Source organism: Abramis brama (assembly GCF_963993115.1).
Source record: "Abramis brama genome assembly, chromosome: 24".
Classification (NCBI taxonomy): Eukaryota; Metazoa; Chordata; class Actinopteri; order Cypriniformes; family Leuciscidae; genus Abramis; species Abramis brama.
The window spans coordinates 27,184,633-27,199,694 of NC_139986.1; the positions used below are offsets into that span (position 1 = coordinate 27,184,633).

Genomic DNA, 15,062 nt, shown 5'->3' on the forward strand with positions numbered 1-15,062 from the left:
CCGGATCCAGACTCAAATCACTGAAGGTTTTCTATAGTAAAGTGCAGATTTAAACTTGAGCAACAGTGAGACATTTAACATTATTTACATGTCATCACTTTTACCAATAATTGGAATATATATATATATATAAAATATACTTTGCTACAAGTATTTTTCTATTAATCTATTAGTCTGCCTTTACATTTCTTTAATGTGTTATTATTGTAACATGTCACATCCATGCGGAGTGAATCCAGCATTTATATGTAATTTCACTTCAGAAACTTTGCAGCACTGGCCGTAGGTTGTCTTAAAAAACAATAGTTTTATTCAATGGATTATATAGACTTTGAGAATATTTTTATTGTAGTTGGAGTGAAATGAATCCCCAAATTTTTAAACACTAAATCCATGTGTGTTCCTGCAGTTTATGAACAGACATGAGGATCATCACACACACGAGTCTCTGTCAGTCACTGAATAACTGAGTTTGATTGAGAGTCACACATGATATAAACATGTTCACTTTAATAAATTCAGTAATTCAGTGATGATGAGCTTCATAAAGCAGGGGAAGTCAGTGAGTTTCTGTTGTAATGATTTGACGGTGGAAACACAGCATTCAGAGAGTGAGGATCCAAACGCAGTTTATTTACAAGTATAATCCAGTCATAGTTGTTGTGGCAAAAACAATAATTAACAAACAAACAGCATCAAGGCGTAAGAAACATTTCAGAGTCAAATTGTATTAAAGAGAAGAAGTTTTATTCTCTTTAAGAGGCTTGGTCACATTCACCGCAGCCACCCGGTGATCAGAGCAAAAGACCTGATCACACAGGAAACAGACAGTCCTTTATACCTTCTGTAATTTTCCACACACCCCCACCCCGTAAATCCAGATCGAGCTAGCTCTTTTTAGAAATACAATGGTCCTTCAACCCCCCTTGGTTTCACTGTCCTCACATTTAATTAATCAATCAACAATACTATTGATCAGCATTACCAAACATGGACGTTTTCCACTAGAAACAAACATTGTTGTATTATTTTAATTTAATACTGTGAAGCTGCTTTGATACAATCTGTTTTGTGAAAAGCGCTATATAAATAAACTTGACTTGACTTGACTTGACACCTGAGACAACTTGACATTACCAAGACAACATAAATTGTCATAAATATGTCATAAACATGACATAGCAGATTAATTATCAAACTTAGCTTTATGGGTTAACATTTCATTAAACTGTCATATGGTTGGTTTTGACATTGGCTGTCATGAAGCCATTGTAACATTTTAATGACAAATTAAATTTGTACCACTGTAGTTGAGGTCAAGAAAAACATTCATGACACAGTTATAATGGCCTCATGATTAATATGATCCTTTACTGATATAAAGCAACATCAGACGAGCAAGAGCGCTGTTTAGTCCGAATATCAGACCAGCATGACGATAGCGAGTGTGATATTGCTTTTATACAACAGCTTAATGAACAAGAATCCATTATTGAGTATTTTACATTTTAGTCATTTATATTGCCAGTTCCTTTGTCTGTTTCTGTTCGGCCAAATGAGAAACACAATAGTTCCTGAATGAATCGGTGTTTTAAATCGGATGGTAAAGTTAATCTCTGTATCTGAAATCATACTTCACTGCTATAGAGGCGAAAAACAGTCTGAAAAGAGTAGACAAAAAGGTGATTTTTTTTTTAAGAAATTGCCGAATTACACTTTTAAACGTATTGTGAAAACGTATTCACTATTTTTAAAAGTATTGGGTTTCAACATACTCAAATATCTAATGATAAATGTAAAAATAAAACAAAACTTTAAAGCAGTTCAAATTTTGACATTCGGTCACACTCGGTCCGCCCTTCACGGCCTTCGAGGGATCCAGACTCTGAATCGGGACGCATCCATTGACTCTCTCAAGTAGAGATTCCCTCGACTAAAGGTTTTTCAAGTCGACTAGTAGTTGTTCATTTCATTAGCCGATTAATCGCATGTGTCTTTTAATAAGCCATATAAATCAATTTAATGAGCCTTTAATTGTCGATATATAATACATCGCCTAATCAGTGCTCAAGCGCACGCATAAAGCTCGCCACAGCGCACCAGCAAAAGTAATGATTATGAATGTGTCCTGAAAAAACTGCAAGAAGACTGTCTAAACATTTGAATAGTTTATTGATAATGTTTTCTGTGTTGTCGGCTGCAGAGATTAAGTCGATGATGCTCGTGATCTCCACAGTGCGGATTTCATACGGATTACATATTCTGAGAATATTTGTTTTCCACTTGAATTGGTTGACAATCGCTTGACATTTCAAGCTTTCTATAGATATATTTCTCATGTTTGTGAGGCAAGTATACACTGAGTTTTAGTTTATTTTTTTGACACGCTGCAGTTCACAGAGAACGAGACGGCAGAAAACACTTCCTGTTTGTTTCCTTCAATTTTCTTGTTATTATGAGTTTACACAAATAAAAGTAGACAATTTAGTTTCAAATGATGTGTTACTCTTATCTGAATGACCAAAAATGATGAAGTATTTGAAGTTGTTTCAGCTGTTATCAGGAAACAATGCAAGTAATTGTGCCGGCGCCTCCATGTCAGTAAAGCGCTATACTTCAGCTTCCTCACTCCACACACACACTGGAGATGCGCCTAATAATAGCGCACATTTATCTAGGTTAACGTTAGAGCGAGCAGCCATGTACAATTGCTACTACTGACATGTTTCAAATGATAAGAAATATTTAAGGTCGATGGAAGAAAGGATTGGGTTTCCTGCCTGACACACTGTAATAATTACCACAAAGAACCGCCATTAACAATCTGTCCCGCACAGGGTATTTTCAGCGACTAACCGGCGAATACAATTTTTGGTCGACTAAGCCTCTTCTAGTCAACTAAAGAGTAGTTGAGTATGAAGGAGCAGCTCTACACTCAATTCAGTCTCTTGTCGCGTAACGATGAAACTTGCAGAAAGAGTCTCTGTAAAATCCAGCACTAAAGCTGCAGGTTAAACACATCTGTGTGTGATGATGGAGGATCTGCTTCTGTCACGAGACTCGACTCCAGCTCTGAGTATCGCTCCACTTATTCACTGAATTACAGTTTTTTACAATTACTAACAAGTGTTTACCAATACTTACAGTACTTTTTCTAAACTCTTAACACAGTAACACACCTACATCACACAATTACCAACTAGTTAATTTTCTGCCCAAAACCACATTTTGTTCATTAAACACCAAATCTACATTTAAAAATTCAAAAGAAAACATTTTCTACATGTTTTTATGCGTAATAGTTATTTTAAGTGTTCTTGGTATTACAGGATAATCAAACTCTTAAAAACGATGAACATCTGCTCTATTGAGAAACACAATCACTCCTGATGATGAAATATGAGTTTAACTCGCTCAGTTTCACTGTTGAGGAGGTTTGTATAATAAATCAGGAGTTCAGGAGTTTCTCCAGGTTTCTGTAATTCCTGCTGAAATAGTTTATCCTTTTCCAGTTTCTCACTATTTTAACAGGTTTGTTCATATTCATCAGTTTACACTGAGGTTTATCAGGTCATGTTATCGTCAGCTGACAGTTTATACCTTCTCATAGTTTTGTGAATATATGTTAAATTAAAAATCAGTTAAAAACACAAAAAATTTAAATTATTCTCTTACTCTTTCTTATCAGAGGCGTCTGATTGGTGCAGAGGAGGAGGGAGAGGCGTGTCTAAACTGAACTGTTGATCAAGGTTATAATTAAAACTGCAAGCTAATATAAAACTCTTACTGTCTGCAGAATTTAATAGTAAACAAATTACATGTTAGGATGGTCAGATGAAATAACCATGACTATTATAAAAATTAAAGTCTATTATTAATAAAAGGAGGCAACTAGGGCAAACTGAAATCACTCAGATCTCAAATGTGTCACAAAATCTCTTTCTGAACTCTATAATTATTAAGAGTGTCAGATTAATTTAGATGGTTTTATTTCAGATGCAAATGTGACGATGTTATTTCAGATCCTCCTTTGAGCAGCTGCAGTTTCAGTTCAGTCACTGTGACTCTGACTGACGGAGGTTTTTGTACGACTCTTTATCACTGTGTGAACACATAATCACTGTTGATCCTGTGGCGGCTCATACAGTAATAATGTCCAGCATCTTCAGTCTGGACTCCACTGATGGTCAGAGTGAAATCAGTTCCTCCAGATCTTCCTTTCCCACTGAATCGACTGAGACTGTTATCATTAAGCACATCTGCAGAATAAATGATGAGTTTAGGAGCTTCTCCGTGTTTCTGCTGATATCAAGCTAAACCCCAGCCATTTATCCCAGCATCAGTTTTACAGTCTATAGTGGCGATTTGTCCTTCAGAAACATTCACAACTTCAGGCTGAGTCACAGTGATTCCTCTGGACGCTGTTGACAACAACATTATATGAGTTTCATCAAATGACATGAACATTAAAGACTCAGAAATGACAAGCTTTGACTTCTGTTACCTGGAATAAAAGCGGTCAGAATCCAGATGAAGCTGCTGAAGAGATTCATGGTGTGTGTTGGGTTTGTACCGTGGTAAACAGCAGTGTGTTATAGAGTGTGTGAGTCTGAAGGCTATAAACACTCGGAGAGCTGAAACACGTGCCGATGCAAAGTGACTCTCTGAGCAAAAACCAGCTGGAGGAAAACACACATGAAAATGAACACATGCAGAAGAAACTGATCCAGTTTTGTGGCCTTTAATGTGTTTTATTCTCATGATCCAGTGGAGTGTGTTTTCACTTCTGTAGGAGTTTAGAAATCATTTCTTCTTTATTCTGCACGAGTCTCTGGTTCAGAGTTCAGACTTTCTGATCAATCAAATGACAGTTTCATCACTAAAAGAAACAAGTATTTCACTGTGAACTCCATGAGAGGGCAAAGGTCATTCCAGAGGTCACAGGTCATCAACACTTATTAAAATGCTTTGAGAAACACATGATCATTTAGAGACTCCCAGTTAAGATGTGTAAAGATCAGTACAGAGTCTTTCTGATTATATTATTTATTTAGATTTAATAGTTTTCATGCATTAAGAGACATTTAGAGATGATGAGACTGTTCAATAATCCTGATGTTGAGTCTCATATCAGTGTGTGTGTGTGTGTGTGTGTGTGTTTGTGTCCAGCGGGTCCCTCCGTGTCTCCCTCCGTGTCTCTGCTGTCTCCCTCTTCTCTGCTGATCTCTGGAGACTCCTCCGCTCTGCTCTGCCTGCTCAGCTCTTACTCTCCACAGGGGGCGACGGTGAGCTGGACGCTGGACGGGTCAGAGGTCACCGAGGGGGTTCAGACCAGCGCAGAGAGCGAGCGGGACGGTCTCTACAGTCGCAGCAGCGTCCTGAGCCTCAGCAAAGCACGCTGGGAAGCCGCAGAGCGCTTCGTCTGCAGAGGAACACATGCCGGAGCTGCTCACGAGGCCTCGTTCCTCAAGAGCTCCGAGTGCTGATGTTTCTCCAGTGAAGACCAGCGTATCTGAGCGTCACGTGATTTACAGCTCAATACTGAAGCAGTCTGTCAATGTGCTGCCATTGCTGTTCATTCAATAAAGCTTCATCTGAACGCAAGCGCACATTTGTGTTGGACTGCATCATTGATCAGTGTGTCGTTCCTTCAAAGTCCTGCACTAAAGTTTCAGCGGCTTTTGATTGATTGTAATTAGGGGTGGAACAATAATTACAGTGGATAGTGACAATATGTATCGTATTATTCACCCAAAATGAAAGTTTAGGAAGTTTACAGGGTTTTCGTGTCACTACTACATTAAACTACTGTATATAATGTTAAATATAATGTATAATAATGCAATGGGGGAATATTTGTGGGTCCTGATAATGCCAAATGTCTGATGTTACCAGTAAAAAGTGGCCTACATTATTTTAGATATATCTAGTCAGAGACATCAAGCATATTCGTCTGAAATAATTCTGTATTTTCAGCTTCAGAATCATGAATATTGTTATTCTGGTGTCTCTATTGTCCTGCATTGGGTTATCAGCACCAAGTCCAAGCCTATTCATTTACACACACAATGTTAAACCAAATTTACCATTTTGATGGAGTATCGCAATAATATGGTATTGTGAGTTCAGGATCGTGACATAAGGGTCTCGTTACACGGTCACCGTGATTTTGCCAAGTAAGATGTGTTCCTGGATCAACAAATTTTGTTGATCCTGGATCAACATTTAATCAACCAATCACAAGCCTCTGATGTCATCAGTGTGTGCCGACCAAATCCAAACGGTCCATTTTGAACCTTCCCTCCTCTCTTGCCTCAGGCTGACTGACAAAAGGTAAGTTATTTTGTCTGTCCTCTTTCTTTGACCCTCTCTGCAACTAAAAATCTGACTTTGTAAATGTATTTATTCACTAAAAAATCCTGAAATAGAACACTTAAATGGCATAATGTAATGCAACCGTGAACATTCATGCAACAGCCATGAGCCGTTTAGCTAATAGCTAAGCTTTACTCCACAACCCCTAAAAGTCTTCTTTCTCTCATACCTTTACACACAAATACACATTTAATATTTAATAAAATGTTATAATAATGTTTAGAAATTTCAATAAATTCCAGGTCTTTAAAACAGATTACTATGATTTTAGTCTGAATAAAGTGTGCAAAAAGTATATGACATTTAAAAAAACAGTAGAATAATTGCTTTTTGAATCTGATTGTAATCAATATTTTGATAATTGTTATCGTCATAATTTCAATATGGGGTAGATTCGCTAATGTTTATCCAAGACCATCATGATCATTTCAATATGGGGTAGATTCACTAATGTTGATCCAGGACCATCATGACCATTTCAATACGGGGTAGATTCGCTAATGTTGATCCAGGATCATCATGACCATTTCAATACGGGGTAGATTCGCTAATGTTGATCCAGGACCATGATGACCATTTCAATACGGGGTAGATTCACTAATGTTGATCCAGGACCATCATGATCATTTCAGTATGGGGTAGATTCACTGTTGATCCAGGTCCATCATGATCATTTCAATATGGGGTAGATTCACTGTTGATCCAGGACCATCATGATCATTTCAATATGGGGTAGATTCACTAATGTTGATCCAGGACCATCATGATCATTTCAATATGGGGTAGATTCACTGTTGATCCAGGACCATCATGACCATTTCAATACGGGGTAATTTCGCTAATGTTGATCCAGGATCATCATGATCATTTCAATACGGGGTAGATTCACTAATGTTGATCCAGGACCATGATGACCATTTCAATACGGGGTAGATTCACTGTTGATCCAGGACCATCATGACCATTTCAATACGGGCTAGATTCACTAATGTTGATCCAGGACCATCATGACCATTTCAATATGGGGTAGATTCGCTAATGTTGATCCAGGATCATCATGATCATTTCAATACGGGGTAGATTCACTAATGTTGATCCAGGTCCATCATGACCATTTCAATACGGGGTAGATTCGCTAATGTTGATCCAGGACCATGATGACCATTTAAATACGGGGTAGATTCACTGTTGATCCAGGACCATCATGACCATTTCAATACGGGGTAGATTCACTGTTGATCCAGGACCATCATGATCATTTCAATACGGGGTAGATTCGCTAATGTTGATCCAGGACCATGATGACCATTTCAATACGGGGTAGATTCACTAATGTTGATCCAGGACCATCATGATCATTTCAGTATGGGGTAGATTCACTGTTGATCCAGGTCCATCATGATCATTTCAATATGGGGTAGATTCACTGTTGATCCAGGACCATCATGATCATTTCAATATGGGGTAGATTCACTAATGTTGATCCAGGACCATCATGATCATTTCAATATGGGGTAGATTCACTGTTGATCCAGGACCATCATGACCATTTCAATACGGGGTAATTTCGCTAATGTTGATCCAGGATCATCATGATCATTTCAATACGGGGTAGATTCACTAATGTTGATCCAGGACCATGATGACCATTTCAATACGGGGTAGATTCACTGTTGATCCAGGACCATCATGACCATTTCAATACGGGCTAGATTCACTAATGTTGATCCAGGACCATCATGACCATTTCAATATGGGGTAGATTCGCTAATGTTGATCCAGGATCATCATGATCATTTCAATACGGGGTAGATTCACTAATGTTGATCCAGGTCCATCATGACCATTTCAATACGGGGTAGATTCGCTAATGTTGATCCAGGACCATGATGACCATTTAAATACGGGGTAGATTCACTGTTGATCCAGGACCATCATGACCATTTCAATACGGGCTAGATTCACTAATGTTGATCCAGGACCATCATGACCATTTCAATATGGGGTAGATTCGCTAATGTTGATCCAGGACCATCATGACCATTTCAATACGGGGTAGATTCGCTAATGTTGATCCAGGACCATCATGATCATTTCAATACGGGGTAGATTCGCTAATGTTGATCCAGGACCATCATGACCATTTCAATACGGGGTAGATTCGCTAATGTTGATCCAGGACCATCATGATCAGTTCAATACGGGGTAGATTCACTGTTGATCCAGGACCATCATGATCATTTCAATACGGGGTAGATTCGCTAATGTTGATCCAGGACCATCATGACCATTTCAATACGGGGTAATTTCGCTAATGTTGATCCAGGATCATCATGATCATTTCAATACGGGGTAGATTCACTAATGTTGATCCAGGACCATGATGACCATTTCAATACGGGGTAGATTCACTGTTGATCCAGGACCATCATGACCATTTCAATACGGGCTAGATTCACTAATGTTGATCCAGGACCATCATGACCATTTCAATATGGGGTAGATTCGCTAATGTTGATCCAGGATCATCATGATCATTTCAATACGGGGTAGATTCACTAATGTTGATCCAGGACCATGATGACCATTTCAATACGGGGTAGATTCACTGTTGATCCAGGACCATCATGACCATTTCAATACGGGCTAGATTCACTAATGTTGATCCAGGACCATCATGACCATTTCAATATGGGGTAGATTCGCTAATGTTGATCCAGGACCATCATGATCATTTCAATACGGGGTAGATTCGCTAATGTTGATCCAGGACCATGATGACCATTTCAATACGGGGTAGATTCGCTAATGTTGATCCAGGACCATCATGACCATTTCAATACGGGGTAGATTCGCTAATGTTGATCCAGGACCATCATGATAACTTCAATATGGGGTAGATTCGCTAATGTTGATCCAGGATCATCATGATCATTTCAATACGGGGTAGATTCACTGTTGATCCAGGACCATCATGACCATTTCAATATGGGGTAGATTCACTAATGTTGATCCAGGACCATCATGACCATTTCAATACGGGGTAGATTCACTAATGTTGATCCAGGACCATGATGACCATTTCAATACGGGGTAGATTTGCTAATGTTGATCCAGGACCATCATGACCATTTCAATATGGGGTAGATTCACTATAATGTTGATCCAGGACCATCATGACCATTTCAATATGGGGTAGATTCGCTAATGTTGATCCAGGACCATCATGATCATTTCAATATGGGGTAGATTCGCTAATGTTGATCCAGGATCATCATGATCATTTCAATACGGGGTAGATTCACTAATGTTGATCCAGGACCATCATGACCATTTCAATATGGGGTAGATTCACTAATGTTGATCCAGGACCATCATGACCATTTCAATATGGGGTAGATTCGCTAATGTTGATCCAGGACCATCATGATCATTTCAATACGGGGTAGATTCGCTAATGTTGATCCAGGACCATGATGACCATTTCAATACGGGGTAGATTCGCTAATGTTGATCCAGGACCATCATGACCATTTCAATACGGGGTAGATTCGCTAATGTTGATCAAGGACCATCATGATCATTTCAATATGGGGTAGATTCGCTAATGTTGATCCAGGATCATCATGATCATTTCAATACGGGGTAGATTCACTGTTGATCCAGGATCATCATGACCATTTCAATACGGGGTAGATTCGCTAATGTTGATCCAGGACCATGATGACCATTTCAATACGGGGTAGATTCGCTAATGTTGATCCAGGACCATCATGACCATTTCAATATGGGGTAGATTCGCTAATGTTGATCCAGGACCATCATGATCATTTCAATACGGGGTAGATTCACTGTTGATCCAGGACCATCATGACCATTTCAATATGGGGTAGATTCACTAATGTTGATCCAGGACCATCATGACCATTTCAATATGGGGTAGATTCGCTAATGTTGATCCAGGACCATCATGATCATTTCAATACGGGGTAGATTCGCTAATGTTGATCCAGGACCATGATGACCATTTCAATACGGGGTAGATTCGCTAATGTTGATCCAGGACCATCATGACCATTTCAATACGGGGTAGATTCGCTAATGTTGATCCAGGACCATCATGATCATTTCAATATGGGGTAGATTCGCTAATGTTGATCCAGGATCATCATGATCATTTCAATACGGGGTAGATTCACTGTTGATCCAGGACCATCATGACCATTTCAATATGGGGTAGATTCACTAATGTTGATCCAGGACCATCATGACCATTTCAATACGGGGTAGATCAACTAATGTTGATCCAGGACCATCATGACCATTTCAATATGGGGTAGATTCACTAATGTTGATCCAGGACCATCATGATCATTCCAATATGGGGTAGATTCACTAATGTTGATCCAGGACCATCATGACCATTTCAATATGGGGTAGATTCACTAATGTTGATCCAGGACCACCATGACCATTTCAATATGGGGTAGATTCACTAATGTTGATCCAGGACCACCATGACCATTTCAATATGGGGTAGATTCACTAATGTTGATCCAGGACCACCAAGACCATTTCAATATGGGGTAGATTCAGTAATGTTGATCCAGGACCACCATGACCATTTCAATATGGGGTAGATTCACTAATGCTGATCCAGGACCATCATGACCATTTCAATATGGGGTAGATTCACTAATGTTGATCCAGGACCATGATGATCATTTCAATATGGGGTAGATTCGCTAATGTTGATCCAGGATCATCATGACCATTTCAATACGGGGTAGATTCACTGTTGATCCAGGACCATCATGACCATTTCAATATGGGGTAGATTCGCTAATGTTGATCCAGGACCATCATGATCATTTCAATACGGGGTAGATTCGCTAATGTTGATCCAGGACCATGATGACCATTTCAATACGGGGTAGATTCGCTAATGTTGATCCAGGACCATCATGACCATTTCAATACGGGGTAGATTCGCTAATGTTGATCCAGGACCATCATGACCATTTCAATACGGGGTAGATTCGCTAATGTTGATCCAGGACCATGATGACCATTTCAATACGGGGTAGATTCGCTAATGTTGATCCAGGACCATCATGATCATTTCAATATGGGGTAGATTCGCTAATGTTGATCCAGGATCATCATGATCATTTCAATACGGGGTAGATTCACTGTTGATCCAGGACCATCATGACCATTTCAATACGGGGTAGATTCGCTAATGTTGATCCAGGACCATCATGACCATTTCAATACGGGGTAGATTCGCTAATGTTGATCCAGGACCATGATGATCATTTCAATATGGGGTAGATTCGCTAATGTTGATCCAGGACCATCATGATCATTTCAATATGGGGTAGATTCGCTAATGTTGATCCAGGATCATCATGATCATTTCAATACGGGGTAGATTCACTGTTGATCCAGGACCATCATGACCATTTCAATATGGGGTAGATTCACTAATGTTGATCCAGGACCATCATGACCATTTCAATATGGGGTAGATTCGCTAATGTTGATCCAGGACCATCATGATCATTTCAATATAAGGGTAGATTTGCTAATGTTGATCCAGGACCATAATGATCATTTCAATACGGGGTAGATTCGCTAATGTTGATCCAGGACCATCATGATCATTTCAATATGGGGTAGATTCGCTAATGTTGATCCAGGACCATCATGACCATTGCAATACGGGGTAGATTCGCTAATGTTGATCCAGGACCATCATGATCATTTCAATATGGGGTAGATTCGCTAATGTTGATCCAGGACCATCATGACCATTGCAATATGGGGTAGATTCACTAATGTTGATCCAGGACCATCATGACCTTTTCAATACAGGGTAGATTCACTAATGTTGATCCAGGACCATCATGATCATTTCAATACGGGGTAGATTCACTAATGTTGATCCAGGATCATCATGATCATTTCAATATGGGGTAAATTCACTGATGTTGATAAAGAATCATCATGACTATTTCAATACGGGGTAGATTCAGTAATGTTGATTGAGGACCATCATGGTCAGTTCAATATGGGGTAGATTCACTAATGTTGATCCAGGACCATCATGATCATTTCGATGTGGGGTAAATTCACAATCAGTTCAATATGCGGTAAATCCACTCATGTTGATTCAGGACCATTATTTATTCAGAAGCAATGAATCACCAATCCCTTTACATTTATGTGGAGAGCTTTAATAAAAAAATATTTAAACTCATCAGCTCTTTGTTAGTGTTTCCTCATTTAAAGTTAGTAAATGTGTTTGGTGATGCTGATTGAAAATTAATTAAGTATTATTTTTTGTGTGTATACATTTCAGAAATGTTCCATGATGGAGGAGTTTATTAAAAAGTCTGTGGAAAATGATGAAAGGAGAAAAATAAGACAGAAAAACATTTAACTCAAGGTGCATGTTCTTAAACCAGATGATTAAGAAGAGAACTTTATCACAGAAATAATTAACAAAGAGCACACAAAATCATTCAGGACCACAAATTGCTCCAGTTTAAAAGATAAAAGAAGAGGATATTATATTTTCCATTGCAGAAGATCTGGAAATGTATATGAAAGAAGTCACAGAGCTGTTGGGTGTAAAGCATACCTCTCTTTTAAAGTAAAAAATGATTGGAAAGGACACAAAGTTGTTGTGCAGAGAATATTTGACCAGCACAATGGACATGATGTTTCTGTAGAAGATGGTCATTTTCAGCAGATTCACCCTCTGAATTCAGCTGGTGGATGAGATCAAGAAGTGGATCACATTAGCGTGTTCATTGCGCAGAGAAAGTGAGAATAGATGGCAAACATTAGCAGTTCCTCTTGAACCAACAAGTGAAAAAGGTTTTATTTAAAAAAAAAAAAAAAAACTTATGACATTATATTATTACAAAATGTAAAAAAAAAAAATTATTCACTATTCATGTGAATATTATTCATTATTCATTCACAAAAAATTTTCATTATTCACATTCATTATTATTGTTGTCTCACCAGTGAATAAGACATGAGGTAATCTAAAAGCACTTTCCTCCACCAACTCTGTCTCTCCTCTTGGCTCTTTGCAGAGGAGGCATGGCTTTGGAGACACTCTGAAGGGAGGGTGGGATCGTATGCTTTCAAAGCTAGCTTGCTATTGCTAGCCTCTGTGAAATTTCCTACCCTAGCATTAAGACTGTGTAACGTAAACACATTAGCTCAAATGATATACAGGGAATTTTAATAATTAATCAGGAATATGATTAATATATATTGCATATTGTAGTTACATTCAAATTAATGAAGCTGAAAAATAGATAAGTTGAATATCAATATTCTGTTCTTCAGATCAATTATCCTGATATCCTTTAATGGAAATTAATGTAATTATCAAACAGTTGTTTGTCCCGCAAACGACCATAAGATTAACTTATCAACTTCTCATAAACTTCTCATAAAAGTTATCACTTGTATCACTTCTGGCCATGAAAACTATTCTCCTGTCCTTATAAATTTAGGTTACTAAACCATAATCAAATTGTAAAGCCTGTAGCTAGATCAAACATTTCAGGGACTCATAATGTGGGAAATATAGACAGAATCAATCAAGAATATAATGGATTTGGCAAAACTTACGAATATATCAAACTACACAATACACACAGATTATATGTCTATGTACATAAAATACAGTTAAACAATACAAGATAACGAATAACAGTGAGAGGGAGAATAAAATGATCAGAATTAGAGAAAGATAGAATGACAGAAAAGGATGAGAGAGAGAATGAGAGAGAGAATTGAAGAAGAGACTAGCAACTTATTACAGACAAAGAACCCTTTTGAGAGACACCTAGATTCAGCTTTAAAATATGTCAGATACTTTCAGTTTGAGGCACTCTTTTGTGGAGCTGAGAAAAAGGGATCTGTGGGTCCCTTTTAGAGCGGAGCTGCGTGTCCAGGTTTCTTCCGAAGTTGTGTAGCGGGAAGAAGGTTCACTTGAACGTAATGTTACCGAGAATGACTCAGGCTAAGTTCATTCAGCTCGTGAATGAACAGAGGTGAATAGGAAATTGAAACTAGACTATAGAAAACATACAAAGAAATAAAAAAGAAGAGAAGCAGGCCGAAGCCGGTCCGGACTTGGGTTTCCAAAGTTTTCCGAAGGAGGGAGAAGCGAGAGAGAGAGAAGCGAGAGAGAGAGAAGGGAAGTTCTGTCTTTTGAGGAAATCTCGTCCCCGCCCCTTTTGCGGGGAGGGCGAATCATCTCCCGAGATTTTCGAGCGGGAAGATTCTCTTTGTGTGTTAATGCAGCCCGACCCTCGTGTGGAATCACGAGGAGGCAAAATATGATATTATGCTTGGGGAATTAAAACGCATGGAACCATCACGTTTATCACAGTCTCTTATCAAAAATCTCCTTTGTCGTGCAAAGGGGATTAAAAAAGACCAAGAACGAATAGTGACACAGATAGAAACATAGAGATACATCCTTATGTTGAACAGAGGTATTTTAGTATTATACTACGGTGATTCGAAAAACACAATTATTCTAATATCACGCTGGAGAACATGCAAATCACCCGGAACACTCTTTATACATTTGTAATAGTTGGTAAAATTAAATTTTACTAGTGGAAGTCCATATGTGTCTGTGTGTATCTGTG

At 38.5% G+C, this 15,062-nt stretch overlaps 1 long non-coding RNA gene across 1 annotated transcript; it reads right to left on the reverse strand.

The window, feature by feature from the left end:
- Window positions 1-612: 612 nt before the first annotated feature.
- Window positions 613-6,150, reverse strand: LOC311075667. The gene is made up of 2 exons (XR_014604555.1): window positions 4,505-6,150; window positions 613-4,421 (listed from the first exon to the last, which is right to left on the reverse strand). It is a non-coding gene; the product is annotated as an uncharacterized lncRNA (long non-coding RNA).
- Window positions 6,151-15,062: the final 8,912 nt, after the last annotated feature.